Raw genomic sequence first — 16,169 nt, 5'->3', positions numbered from 1 at the left:
GGGGGGGTCCTGAAGCCCGAAAAGCCCCTCTGGATCCGCCACTGTTAAGCTGAAAGCAATTGAAACAGTCCTACATGTGTCACGCTGCCAAACCGACTGTATTTTATTTCATAAAAACCCGCCCACACCAGCCTCGTGATTTTAGCGACAGTTTGACTCCGGAAGAATGAAAGCGTCATATTTTTTTTTACAAAACTTGCACGGATAAAATGGCTATGTAAAAACATGTATTAACTTTAATGAAGATATAAATATAATTACTGTACAAAATGGCACTCTAGAAGAAAGAGAATTATATTTGAATACCAAAGCTAAGGTAGAAAATTGTTTGTTCCATTCCAATATCTTTGTGATAAGTATTTCTAAGCTTAAAAACTGAGTAGCTATGCCTTTTATACCCAGAATTCTATCATGAATATATTCACTGTATGTCTATTAAAATATGTTCAGATACGATGTCAAATTATTAATTTCTTGAAAGAGAATTCAAAATACAAATCGATTTGTCTCAACTTGTGCGCATGAAATAATAGGAAACAGTCCGCGATATTGGTTTGAAACCCGCCCCTATACTAAACTTGCCTTTTCCAGTTTCCAGTTTTCAATTATGATCATTTTATTCCATAGTGAGAGAACATACCAACATGTTTAGGCTGGCAGTAGTATTCCCTCACCACAGATGTGTGGTTTATCGGCCGTGTTGGTCATCCATTACCCATGGCAAGGAGAGGAGTATTGGTTTTGTGACAGACATGGAGCTTTATAAAGGCTATGTTTACCTTTAGCTACTTCTATAACCGAAAATAAGGAATTATTTAAGGCAAGCCATCGCTAGACGCACGCTTATCGAGCAAGGAAGTAGTTCAGACAAAATAATGGCACGTGCTTTCATGCAAACCCAATAAAGCATGACGTCATTGCAGCTATTCCCTTTAGCTTAAATACATCGCCATCAAGGCAGTATCTTACAGTAAATACATCCCAATAAGGCAGTACCTTACAGTAAATACATCCCAATAAGGCAGTACCTAACAGTAAATACATCCCAATAAGGCAGTAGCTAACAGTAAATACATCCCATTAAGGCAGTATCTTACAGTAAATACATCCCAATAAGGCAATATCTTACAGTAAATATATCCCAATAAGGCAGTATCTTACAGTAAATACATCGCCATCAAGGCAGTACCTAACAGTAAATACATCGCCATCAAGGCAGTATCTTACAGTAAAAACCTTCCAATAAGGCAGTACCTTACAGTAAATACATCCCAATAAGGCAGTTCCTTACAGTAAATACATCCCAATAAGGCCGTACCTAACAGTAAATACATCGCCATCAAGGCAGTATCTTACAGTAAATACATCCCAATAAGGCAGTTCCTTACAGTAAATACATCCCAATAAGGCAGTTCCTTACAGTAAATACATCCCAATAAGGCAGTACCTAACAGTAAATACATCCCAATAAGGCAGTAGCTAACAGTAAATACATCCCATTAAGGCAGTATCTTACAGTAAATACATCCCAATAAGGCAATATCTTACAGTAAATATATCCCAATAAGGCAGTATCTTACAGTAAATACATCGCCATCAAGGCAGTACCTAACAGTAAATACATCCTAATAAGGTAGTACCTAACAGTAAATACATCCCAATAAAGCAGTACCTAACAGTAAATACATCGCAATCAAGGCAGTACCTTACAGTAAATACAACCCAATAAGGCAGTACCTTACAGTAAATACAGATTCAATAATGCAGTGCTTTACAATAAGTACAGTCCCAATAAGGCAGTACAATACAGTATATAAAGACCCATTAAAGCAGTACCTTACAGTAAATACAGGTCCAATAAGGCAGTACCTTACAGTAAATGGGTCCCAATAAGACAATACATTTGATTTAAGATGTTGCTGGTCACTCTGAAGTAATCAAACCACGAAATGAAATCTTAACAATATTTTTTTTTTTATTATGAATTATCTACACAATCAGATGGAAACCGCGAAAAATGCATACTTGACATTTCAAAAATGAATGAATGAACCGGAACCGGAAGTAAGCATATATAATGGTTAAAATATGCGGTATTCTTATAGAGCAACCTCGCAGACAAGTAAAATCGTGATGTTAAGCAAGAACAGCTTGACAAGTAAGGATCTAGCCTCATCATGGGAGTGCCGGTTATGTCCGTGTTATTTCCTATATAACTAATGTTTTTTGTTGTTGCTAATATGTTGCGAAGCAATAACTTGCAAAATTACAAAGTGAAAACTTTAAAAACAGTCAGCACTTTAAAGCAATTGCATTTCATGATACATTTTAAGTTTTGTTATTGTTCAAAAGAAAACATACGCCCTCGTTTATTGCACGTTGTACCATATTCTAGAGCGCAAATCAAACTTTGCTTTGAACCTTCGCAAATTTCCGGCTGTAACTTATCTTCTTAAACCATCAACCATTACTTCTTAAAATAAACCAAACACTTAATGATGTATAAAATAATGCATGGGCTGTCACCTCAATACTTACAAGATGTCTTAAATCATTTCATTAACAATCAAAACAATAACCCTATTCCCTCAGACAAACAAGACTGTTTATTCCACCTATATGCAGAACTAACAATTATTTTGACATTTTCCTCCCTCTAATGTGCCGTACACTACTGATAATGATCTCTTAAACTCCCCAACTCTTGCAACCTTTAAACACAAAATGAATAAAGATATTATTATCGATAATGAATCAACCTAAATTTTTTGACCTGAAGGTGATAGACAGGCACATATTATTCTTTGTCAACTTAAAAACTTCTGTAGCAATTTAAATTTTGATTTATTCAATGACCATTTAACTGACTGTCCCTCTTGTGCTTGCTCTTTTGAATATGAAACAGTTTTCCATTATTTTCTTGAATGTCCATTGTATAATGATCTCAGACCTACTTTATTTACTTCTGTTGATAATTATGGAAATCATAACCATATTGATACAAACATTTTTCTACAATGCTGTCATGATCGTGATGAACTAACAAACAGACAGTTACTTAATCATGTACAGTTATTTATTGGTAAATCGAGGCGTTTTAATCTCTATACGATCTAACCAGCCATGACCTTATACTTTATACTTTTATACTTTACTATTCCTATTTCAATTATACTCCACAAATAAGTAACTTTACCTACTTTTCTGTAAATAGTATTCTTCTGTGACCTGTGCATATATTTGCACATGGACTTTTGGTCAATGTCTGCCAATATCTGTGTGATTTGATACATGTAGCTATATAGCTTATATACATTGTAAAATGTTATAAAAATAAATAATATCTGTGGAAGTGTTTTGTGTGTGATGTGAGAAGTGTGAATGTATTTGTATTTCAGATATGTTAATTAAGAAGAAGTTACATCCCTTTAAAAAAAAATGTTTTATAATTTTCATTTCAAAATTGATGTATTAATTAAATCAAATAAAAATAACAGAGTCCATTAATTTAGCCACCGCTGGAAAGAATTTATAGAGGCTTTGCCTGTTATTCCATCCAATTGACTTGTATCAACTTTGTTTATAAATTTGTTGAAATGGAAAAAAAAATGAACCATTACTTCTGGGGGTCTACAGGTGTCTGCTGTCTTACACCATGAACCATTACTTCTGGGGGTTTACAGGTGTCTGCTGTCTTACACCATGAACCATTACTTCTGGGGGTTTACAGGTGTCTGCTGTCTTACACCATGAACCATTACTTCTGGGGGTTTACAGGTGTCTGCTGTCTTACACCATGAACCATTACTTCTGGGGGTTTACAGGTGTCTGCTGTCTTACACCATGAACCATTACTTCTGGGGGTTTACAGGTGTCTGCTGTCTTACACCATGAACCATTACTTCTGGGGGTTTACAGGTGTCTGCTGTCTTACACCATGAACCATTACTTCTGGGGGTTTACAGGTGTCTGCTGTCTTACACCATGAACCATTACTTCTGGGGGTTTACAGGTGTCTGCTGTCTTACACCATGAACCATTACTTCTGGGGGTTTACAGGTGTCTGCTGTCTTACACCATGAACCATTACTTCTGGGGGTTTACAGGTGTCTGCTGTCTTACACCATGAACCATTACTTCTGGGGGTTTACAGGTGTCTGCTGTCTTACACCATGAACCATTACTTCTGGGGGTTTACAGGTGTCTGCTGTCTTACACCATGAACCATAACTTCTATGGGTTTACATGTGTCTGCTGTCTTACACCATGAACCATAACCTCTATGGGTTTACATGTGTCTGCTGTCTTACACCATGAACCATTACTTCTGGGGGTTTACAGGTGTCTGCTGTCTTACACCATGAACCATTACTTCTGGGGGTTTACAGGTGTCTGCTGTCTTACACCATGAACCATTACTTCTGGGGGTTTACAGGTGTCTGCTGTCTTACACCATGAACCATTACTTCTGGGGGTTTACAGGTGTCTGCTGTCTTACACCATGAACCATTACTTCTGGGGGTTTACAGGTGTCTGCTGTCTTACACCATGAACCATTACTTCTGGGGGTTTACAGGTGTCTGCTGTCTTACACCATGAACCATTACTTCTGGGGGTTTACAGGTGTCTGCTGTCTTACACCATGAACCATTACTTCTGGGGGTTTACAGGTGTCTGCTGTCTTACACCATGAACCATTACTTCTGGGGGTTTACAGGTGTCTGCTGTCTTACACCATGAACCATTACTTCTGGGGGTTTACAGGTGTCTGCTGTCTTACACCATGAACCATTACTTCTGGGGGTTTACAGGTGTCTGCTGTCTTACACCATGAACCATTACTTCTGGGGGTTTACAGGTGTCTGCTGTCTTACACCATGAACCATTACTTCTGGGGGTTTACAGGTGTCTGCTGTCTTACACCATGAACCATTACTTCTGGGGGTTTACAGGTGTCTGCTGTCTTACACCATGAACCATTACTTCTGGGGGTTTACAGGTGTCTGCTGTCTTACACCATGAACCATTACTTCTGGGGGTTTACAGGTGTCTGCTGTCTTACACCATGAACCATTACTTCTGGGGGTTTACAGGTGTCTGCTGTCTTACACCATGAACCATTACTTCTGGGGGTTTACAGGTGTCTGCTGTCTTACACCATGAACCATTACTTCTGGGGGTTTACAGGTGTCTGCTGTCTTACACCATGAACTATTACTTCTGGGGGTTTACAGGTGTCTGCTGTCTTACACCATGAACTATTACTTCTGGGGGTTTACAGATGTCTGCTGTCTTACACCATGAACTATTACTTCTGGGAGTTTACAGGTGTCTGCTGTCTTACACCATGAACTATTACTTCTGGGGGTTTACAGGTGTCTGCTGTCTTACACCATGAACCATTACTTCTGGGGGTTTACAGGTGTCTGCTGTCTTACACCATGAACCATTACTTCTGGGGGTTTACAGGTGTCTGCTGTCTTACACCATGAACCATTACTTCTGGGGGTTTACAGGTGTCTGCTGTCTTACACCATGAACCATTACTTCTGGGGGTTTACAGGTGTCTGCTGTCTTACACCATGAACCATTACTTCTGGGGGTTTACAGGTGTCTGCTGTCTTACACCATGAACCATTACTTCTGGGGGTTTACAGGTGTCTGCTGTCTTACACCATGAACCATTACTTCTGGGGGTTTACAGGTGTCTGCTGTCTTACACCATGAACCATTACTTCTGGGGGTTTACAGGTGTCTGCTGTCTTACACCATGAACCATTACTTCTGGGGGTTTACAGGTGTCTGCTGTCTTACACCATGAACCATTACTTCTGGGGGTTTACAGGTGTCTGCTGTCTTACACCATGAACCATTACTTCTGGGGGTTTACAGGTGTCTGCTGTCTTACACCATGAACCATTACTTCTGGGGGTTTACAGGTGTCTGCTGTCTTACACCATGAACTATTACTGCTGAGGGTTTACAGGTGTCTGCTGTCTTGCACTATGCACCATTACTTCTGGGTTTACATATGTCTGATGTCTTACACCATGAACTATTACTACTGGGGGTTTACAGGTGTCTGCTGTCTTACACCATGAACCATTCCTTCTGGGGGTTTACATGTGTGTGTTGTCTTACACCATGAACCATTACTTCTGGGGGTTTACATGTGTGTGTTGTCTTACACCATGAATCATTACTTCTGGGGGTTTACAGGTGTCTGCTGTCTTTCTGTTTTGTTTAAACTGCAGCTAATATCGTAACTGTGTTACTAGATGTTATTAATTCCGAATGATGATGCATCATCCTGTTTGTTTTCGTTGTGTTGTTAGTCCCGAGTATTGTCAGGTCTTTTTATGTATAACTTTGTAAATGGGTGGTAACACAACAAAGTTCTGATTAATACCAGTATTTATATGGCTGTACACTAGATTTAGTTCAAGGCCGCCATAGATCACAAAATGAGTTTAGAACCTGAAACGTATTTTGGATCGTTGAGGACACTCAAGAAATTAAAGGGGTTACCCTGTTTTACGTTTCCTGCAGGAGCACGAAATTGTGTGTAACCCCGTAAACTTCGAGCATGGGATGAGGACTATGGAAGGATCAGTGTTAAGCTTCATGACCGATTAAGAAAAAAACTAACGCTATAAAATGCCTACCTTCGTCTTGGTGCTGATTATTTTAAATCAAACAAAACATTGTTTAAAAATATTTAACATTCAGTAAAAAAAATCATCGTTTGATACTGGAAACAATAATGTCTTCTTTCCATTCGTTATAATATGTAAGCAGGACGTGCCATTGACTGATTTACCTGTATATCTATAAACATGGACTGTCTCGTACCATGGCTATAGGTTATTGCGAACATTAAAAACCGTTTTGAGCAATACTCTTGTGTAGAGACGTGTAACGAATGTGCTGAGCAAACAACATTATTTATTATACCATATACACCAACCAAAGTGTGCTCAATAACCATAATTATTTATTAATACCACACCACCGCGAGATTCTTTTAACGTTCGGAAGTCTTTAATGAGGCTCTTAGCTGGCTTATACTCTCCGAACCAACATCAGTAAGGCACGCGTAAGGCCTACCCGGGACATGGGAATTCAATTTGAAGAAGTCGTGCGGAAAGAAACTGGATTTTATTTAATGGACATATACTGTCTCGATACACCAGCATCGATTCCTTACAATAAGATATCCCTTACAAGTTCCACCGGCTCGCTAATATAGATGAGATTATAGTTGTGTTTGCCGTAGTGTATTGCGATTTATTAGAAACACTGCTGACACTCTTTAGGCCTGAAATGTACAATGGAGTTCGAGCTTTTTCTTTATTGATTACATCTAGGTGGGTTTCTTTTTAACATTAGCTGTATTTTTTTTCTTTCTGTTCAAAATGATTAAATGTTAAAGATGTTTTAAAACCTGAGCATTCATTGGTAAACAGAGTTTGTTAAGGAGAGAGGGGAGGAGACAAGGAGACAGACAGACAGACAGGGAAGGAGATACAGAAAGTATAATATACTCGTAGGCCTTCTCACATTTTAGCTTTTTGCATTGCATTTATCTTTGGTGAAGTTTTTAAGGTAAAGCATGTTGGTGTACACGCGGCCGGAAATGCGTCAGGAAAGGTATCAATGCAAGTATCTTTATGGTAAAAGCTTTTCTCTGAAAGTTTCTGGATGTAGATTGTACGTACCGTTACGGAACAACAACAGAAGTCACGGATATATCTGTGATATGGTGATGATAATATTGCTGATATAAAAATCACAATCGGTATTATACTAGTATGTCACAAAACACATTAATTACTACCGTATCCGATAGCTATGGTCGATATACAAATGTATGTACGTTTCTGAGTGACAATGTTCCTCGCTAATGAAACCAGAACAGAGTTTATGTCTACTAGAAGTTAGAGTTCCTCTGAAACCTGAACACATTGGCGAGCTAAATACTACTCGAACGTGCTATAGATGCATATAAACCTTGTCATTATATTGTCAAAGGGTGGCTTTCGGCACAATTAGGCTGACATACTACCCGTTCACAGCGAGAAAGTACCTATCAAGTCTTCAGTAAGCTGCATCTAACATGACAAATTCATGGAATAGGCATCATTAGACTGATTGTACATGCTTCAAATCGTTTTGACGTTTTCTATTTGTAAATCGTGAACAAATAAGATATGATTTAGAATATTTTATTATTTTTACATCAATTTCTATTGTTTTTAGTACATACAGGTATATATGTAATGGTGAGCTGAGTGTCAATACAAAGTTGTTACAAGAGTGTAATGGTGAGCTGAATGTCAATACGAAGTTGTCACACGAGTGTTATTGTGAGCTGAGTGTCAATACGAAGTTGTTACACGAGTGTAAGTGTGAGCTGAGTGTCAATACGAAGTTTTTACACGAGTGTAAGCGTGAGCTGAGTGTCAAAACGAAGTTGTTACACGAGTGTAATGGTGAGCTGAGTGTCAATACGAAGTTGTTACACGATTGTAAATGTGAGCTGAGTGTCAATACGAAGTTGTCACACGAGTGTAAGTGTGAGCTGAGTGTCAATACGAAGTTGTCACACGAGTGTAAATGTGAGCTGAGTGTCAATACAAAGTTGTCACAGGAGTGTAAGTGTGAGCTGAATGTCAATACGAAGTTGTCACACGAGTGTAAGAGTGAGCTTAATGTCAATACGAAGTTGTTACACGAGTGTAAGTGTGAGCTGAGTGTCAATACGAAGTTGTCACACGAGTGTAAGTGTGAGCTTAATGTCAATACGAAGTTGTTACACGAGTGTAAGTGTGAGGAGCTGAATGTCAATACAAAGTTGTCACACGAGTGTAAGTGTGAGCTGAGTGTCAATACGAAGTTGTCACACGAGTGTAAGTGTGAGATGAGTGCCAATACGAAGTTGTTACACGAGTGTAATGGTGAGCTGAGTGTCAATACAAAGTTGTTACACGAGTGTAATGGTGAGCTGAGTGTCAATACGAAGTTGTTACACGAGTGTAAGTTTGAGCTGAGTGTCAATACGAAGTTATCACACGAGTGTAATGGTGAGCTGAGTGTCAATACGAAGTTGTCACACGAGTGTAATGGTGAGCTGAGTGTCAATATGAAGTTGTCACACGAGTGTTATGGTGAGCTGAGTGTCAATACGAAGTTGTCACACGAGTGTAATGGTGAGCTGAGGGTCAATACGAAGTTGTTACACGAGTGTAAGTTTGAGCTGAGTGTCAATACGAAGTTATCACATGAGTGTAATGGTGAGCTGAGTGTCAATACGAAGTTCTCACACGAGTGTAATGGTGAGCTGAGTGTCAATATGAAGTTGTCACACGAGGGTTATGGTGAGCTGAGTGTCAATACGAAGTTGTCACACGAGCGTAAGTGTGAGCTGAATGTCAATACGAAGTTGTCACACGAGTGTAAGTGTGAGCTGAATGTCAATACGAAGTTGTCACACAAGTGTGAGCTGAGTGTCAATACGAAGTTTTTACACGAGTGTAAGTGTGAGCTGAGTGTCAATACGATGTTTTTACACGATTGTAAGTGTGAGGTGAGTGTCAATACGAAGTTGTCACACGAGTGTAAGTGTGAGCTGAGTGTCAATACGAAGTTGTCACACGAGTGAAATGGTGAGCTGAATGTCAATACGAAGTTGTCACACGAGTGTAAGTGTGAGCTGAATGTCAATACAAAGTTGTCACACGAGTGTAAGTGTGAAATGAGTGTCAATACGAAGTTGTTACACGAGTGTAAATGTGAGCTGAGTGTCAATACGAAGTATTAACACGATTGTTATATTAAGTTGAATGTCAATACGAAGTTGTTACATGAGTGTAATTATGAGCTGAGTGTCAATATGAAGTTACCCGTATACGTGTGACTCGAGAGTTCATAAATGTGGAGCCATGCCCTTAATATTTGTATCCAACCAACGTCTGTACAACGTACTTATGTATCTTATTTCATTTTCATTTACACTTATGAAAAATGAAACCTTCATCATACAATGTACATATCTAAAGATGATTACAATAGTTTTATATATAAGAGGCGCCGACATTGGTATTTCCATCAAAGTTATTTGCATCAGATATTGTTTTTATTTCAAAATACCGCCTTTGTTGGGGCAGCTCAATCAATCCCAAGGACATCGCCATTAGCAACATGGAACTATAGCTTTTAAAAGCAAAAACAATAACACTATTTTACAGTTCTCATTGAATATCGACTGTTTATCGTGAAGCTGTTCAAATCAAAGAAAATCACAAAGGAATATGATCGCTCCACTTCATAAATCTCCTCATAACTGTGTGTCAGAATGTTGATAAATAGTTCGACAATTTTAGGGACCGAACAGTAGCAGACTGAAATATGACTACCATCTTAACTTGTCTGAAATGCTGTATTCTCTTACAACAGTTGATGGGGCGGGTGGTTTTATTCCTTCTGTACAGTTGGGGGAGTTTCACATTGCACAGTAACGTATCCGCCAAGTACCAACAGCAGGGATGTGTGAGGACCTTTTTACTGTGGATTACTTCCCTTTGTTGTTAGACCGGTAACTAAATATTGCTTATATCTATTGAGTTGTTAAAAAATTCAATACACAGAACTTTACGGTGTTTTCCGTCTGGTTATCTATGTCCTATTAAACTTGTACAAAGACATTGTAAAATGCTGTTCTTTCCTCTTATTTAATATCAGCATGCAATTGCAGCCATTTTAGCATTTAACCGCCTTCAGTTTGCGTTCATATTCTATATTAATGTCAACTGATACCAGTGCAATGGTTAAGTAAACATAATAAGGGCAGATTTATAGCACAGTAGTTTCTCATTGTATCAAACTCTGCAGCACATAAACAAACAGAAGATTGAAATTATTTTAGTGGAAGATTTGGACAGAACCAAAGACAATATCTTATCTCCTCCAACCCATTGCCACCGAGTGCTTTGCAATTCCCTGTAGCGCAGAATAATTATCATAAATAACTTTTTAAACATTTTAGAAAAAAATACGTATATACAATTCATAGCGTTGTATCGTAGCTATACATTTTCCCCGCAGAAGAATCAGCGTATCGGCTCGCAGTTACTTTATTAGTAGAGAAAAAATATCCTCTTTACGTTATCTAGACGTTTCCCTGTATGGGCTCTTTGATAGTGGCCGCCAATGATTTATGGTGAGGCGTTACACCCACTGAATCAAACACTTAAGTATGGTGGCTGCCTCGGCGTTGACAGTTTATATAGACAAGAGAAATGCTCCCCTGTTCAATCGAGACTTCACACGTTGTTTATGATTTTTTCCAGAAAGGTACATCATTACAAAAGATTCAACCAAACCAGCGCTCAGTGTCAAATACGTTCGTGTCATTGGCGCTCAGTAAGATACGTGTTTCTCATTGGCGGGCAGTGCCAAATACATGTGTTCCATTGGCGCTCAGTAAAATACGTGTATCTCATTGGTGCTTAGCGTCAAATACATGTGTTTCATTGGCGCTCAGTATACTATCTCATTGGTGCTCAGTGTCAAATACGTGTGTTTCATTTGCGCTCAGTATACTATCGCATTGGCGCTCAGTATTACATACGTGTATCGTATTAGCGTTCAGTGATATGCATGCGTCTCTTTGGCTCTCAGTGTATAATACGTATGTCGCATTGGCGCTCAGTAAGATATACGTGTATCCCATCGGCTCTCAGTGTTATATATCTGCTTCTCATTGGGGCTTCCTAAGGTATATGTATCTCGTTGTATCGGTATTCAGGGTCAGCTACTAGTGTACATATGTGGCATAGGTATTCAGTCAAATACGTGTATACATTGTATATTATTGGCTCTCACTCTGAGGGATTTGTTTTAATAGGTGCTCTGTTAGAGACGTTCATATCGTTAGTCCTCACAAATCACGCCTCGCAACCCAGTCTAAGCGTCAGTTACTTGTATATATGTGTCTCATTGGTGCTCAGTATCAAAAGCGCATATCTCATTGGCGCTAATTGGCGTTCAGTATCAGGTGCACGTATCTTATTGGCGTTCAGTATCAGGTGCACGTATCTTATTGGCACTCAGTATTCAGGTGCGCATGTCTTAATGGCGTTCATGATCAGGTGCGCGCTTCGTAAAGCGTTCATTATAAGATTCGCGTATCTTATTGGCGTTCAGTATCAGGTGCGCTTATCTTATTGGCACCAAGGAGCATGTACGTCACTGACGCTGTATGAAACAAATATGTCGTGATACGCTATGCCATCCTACATTCACAGGTATTTGCCTTTTGTCAAGACTTGAAGTTAAATAACAAAAGACGATTCCTTTCATTAATAACAAAGCTCGGCAAAAATGCACACAGTGAATTGCATTGAAACAAATGGAAGTTGCATTTCATCTCTCACGGCGAAAATACTTCCATTATATCCAGTAAAAACTGCGGCTCAATCAATGACATGGAAATGAAAGCATCGCCTGTGGGACTGTGTGTATTTGATCAATAATAGATGTCGGCTACTAGTGACAATCAAGTTGTGTTAAGGTAACTCCCATGACAATCTGTATTGTTAATGATTTAGAAATTTCTGTTCCATTTCAAAAACAAATGATGCCATCCGGGCTTGTGGTAATTGTGCATCTAGTTTCCAGCCATTGTCAATGGAAATGTCATGAATAGTATGTAAACTTTGACTTGCGTAAATGTTGATCCATCTGGTCTGTAAATCATACCGGTAGTTACGCACTGTACTAGTATTGTTCTAACATTTGGAAATGCCACGACAAATGTATACAGCACGGGCATGAACACTACGGAGTAGTACATTGTACCGGGCACCGTTTATATCACCATGCTCTTCTGCTCAGAGTTGTTTGCCGCCACGTACCATGGGAGATTGCCTGTTTGGGGTTTAACGTCCTCCAAACAGCTTACGTCCAGTTAGACGGGTATAAGAGGAATTCCATTTGGTTATATTCAGCAACCATTCAGAACCGTCCTTACACGTTTTTACATATGATTGAATCATTGGAACAATATATATTTTTATCACATAATGTACTGTTATCCAGTGAATATACCCTGTCGTAATTGCTTCTTTTTTTTGCGTATCAACCCATGTTATATGACCTACTAGCCCTATGATTGGTTGTAAGTTTCAATTGTTTCAATTATGACGTCACATATTTATGCACTGAAGTCAAAATGGCGGCTTTATATATTTCAAGGTTGCATGAAAATGGTCGTTTTACACAAATAAATGCTACATTTATTCGAATAAAATCCAATGAATACAAAAAGCAAAAAGTAAGAAAATAGCATTTGAAATCTGAAATGATATATATAGGATCTTACACTCGTTTTCATTTCATATGACATTTATGAAACTCGTCACAAAATTTTGCTATTATCTTACGTCATATGTTTTTTCCATTCAGTGGATTGTTTTCAAATAAACCGGTATGTTTATTCAATCCAAATGTCGAACGTTGATACTGAAAGAGTTAAATTTAAATGATTAAAATGTAAATTTTAGTCATTTAAATGTTAATCTTGAAGTCTTTTTTTTCTAATTCTGATACATGTATATATTTTTTTTAGTATTTTTTTTATATATCCAGTCGTTGGATATACCCATTTATGTCTCAAAGTATTAACTGACATGCTACTTGGCAATGGTTTCCGTGGTCCATGCAGCGAAAAGTTTCAAAATTATGTGGTCTTTGAATGACAAACGTTGTATGATAAATGCCATATCATTGTCGGAATACATTGCGCCATCTGCCTAGCGCCCAGTACGTATATTATGAGGACGTCTACCTCGACAAACCTCCGTCTAGATCCCGTGATGGATGGTCCCAGTATCACTCGCAATCTGACATGGGCGACTCCGTACATACGTCATATGTAGCCTCTTGTGTATTATATTGAATTGAAGCTAAAGTTTTACTACCAGTATAAACATGGAGCCAGCTAGAACTCGAACAACAAAATACCGTATATCACTCCTGGGTGTTTTTTTCGGAATGGTACAAAAGTATTTTTTTATATACTAATTTGACAGCTAGTCTGATGCATACATGCTTTCCTTTCTCCTTCCGTTTTAAGCCCGAATGTGACTAATCGGTATACGTGTTCTAGAAGACACGTACATGTATGTTCTATAAGACATGTACATGTATGTTCTATAAGACATGTACATGTATGTTCTATAAGACAGATACAGCTATGTTCACGACGTGGTGTCTCTATCAAATTGGTGTTCGTCTTGTGTCTCTGTCCCATTAGCGTTTTCTGCTGTTCTGCAACATTAATGCTTGGTCAGTGTCTCTGTCAAATTGGTGCTTGATTGCTGTTTCTTTCACAGTTATACTCGTTTGGGGTCTGCGTTGTATTGGTGTTTGTCTGCTGTCAAGGACATTAAAGAGCTTGTTTGGTCTCCGTGTCATATCGGTGCTTGTCTTGATTCTCTCGAGCACTTATTCCCCTATACCAGATTCTCCATACTCTACTGCGTTTTAACGTTGATTTATTTGTGGAACATAAAACTTGTTTGGTTAACTGATATATAGCGTCTCTATCGCTGTATACCTAATTCAGTAATGTTAAGTCGTTCCCATATTTAAAGTAAAACACATTTGTAAGAAACATTGCAGGTGAAGAACGCCAAATATATATTGGATTTATCCCCCGTTAACGACACAGCAAATATCGCAAAGCAATTGGAATCAGCTTCCTCACGTGCCTCGCGCTAGATTTTGTAAATTGTAATTTCGTCCTTGGTATACGGATTAATCGCGCTTGTTACAGACGAATTGTCTCACACAGGAGTGACGCCACACTGATAAGTGTAGGAACACAATTGTTACTGTGATTTATGACCTTGGTATTCACCGGGTCGTACACTACAGTAACGTTTAATTGTTTCCTTTCGTTTTTTTCTGTTTCTCTGACTGGGCATATATATACATACATGTAGTTCGGCTTCCACGTGATCTGAATGCAGGTCCTTTTTACAGACGGTAGTTACTATATGACCCACTAACACATAGGAAGTTTAAAATCTCTTGATAGAAATGACCTTCACCCTTGATATATAACCTTCTGTTTGGCATTAGCCCAGAGGTAATGCAATATGAAGGAAGATAAATCAATAAACAGGAACACACTCCGACTTATACTGTTAACGAACTGTCAGGTACCAATACACAGGAAAACACTCCGACTTATACTGTTAACGAACTGTCAGGTGCCAATAAACAGGAACACACTCCGACTAATACTGTAAACGAACTGTCCGGTCCAAATACACAGAAACACACTCCGACGTATATTGTAAACGAACTATCAGGTACCAACACACAGGAACACAATCCGACTAATACTGTTAAAGAACTGTAAGGTACCTGACAGTTCGTTAACGGTACCAATAAACAGGAACACACTCCGACTAATACTGTAAACGAACTGTCAGGTCCAAATACACAGAAACACACTCCGACGTATATTGTTAACGAACTATCAGGTACCAACACACAGGAACACACTCCGACTAATACTGTTAAAGAACTGTAAGGTACCAATCAACAGGAACACACTCCGACTTATACTGTAAACAAACTGTCAGGTACCAATAAACAGGAACACACTCAGACTAATACTGTAAACGAACTGTCAGGTCCAAATACACAGAAACACACTCCGACGTAGATTGTTAACGAACTATCAGGTACCAACACACAGGAACACACTCCGACTAATGCTGTTAAAGAACTGTAAGGTACCAATCAACAGGAACACTCCGACTAATACTGTTAAAGAACTGTCAGGTACCAATACACAGTAGAACACTCCGACTTATACTGTTAACGAACTGTCAGGTACCAATAAACAGGAACACACTCCGACTAATACTGTTAAAGAACTGTAATGTACCAATCAACAGGAACACACTCCGACTTATAATGTAAACAAACTGTCAGGTACCAATACACAGGAACACACTCCGACTGATACTGTTAACGAACTGTCAGGTACCAATACACAGGAACACACTCCGACTAATTAATACTGTTAACGAACTGACAGGTACCAATAAACAGGAACACACTCCGACTGATACCGTTAACGAACTGTCAGGTAC

The 16,169-nt window shown here is 38.7% G+C and overlaps 1 protein-coding gene across 1 annotated transcript in view; it reads left to right on the top strand.

Moving 5' to 3' along the window:
* Nucleotides 1–16,169, top strand: part of LOC110445419 — a gene marked incomplete at its 3' end in the record, with an annotated part of 95,271 nt that overhangs the window by 2,162 nt on the left and 76,940 nt on the right. The gene's annotated exons all lie outside the window — the stretch shown is intronic.

The sequence above is a fragment of the Mizuhopecten yessoensis genome, unplaced genomic scaffold (genome assembly GCF_002113885.1).
Source record: "Mizuhopecten yessoensis strain PY_sf001 unplaced genomic scaffold, ASM211388v2 scaffold2277, whole genome shotgun sequence".
Taxonomy (NCBI): Eukaryota; Metazoa; Mollusca; class Bivalvia; order Pectinida; family Pectinidae; genus Mizuhopecten; species Mizuhopecten yessoensis.
This window is presented reverse-complemented; position numbering and strand designations above follow the sequence as displayed.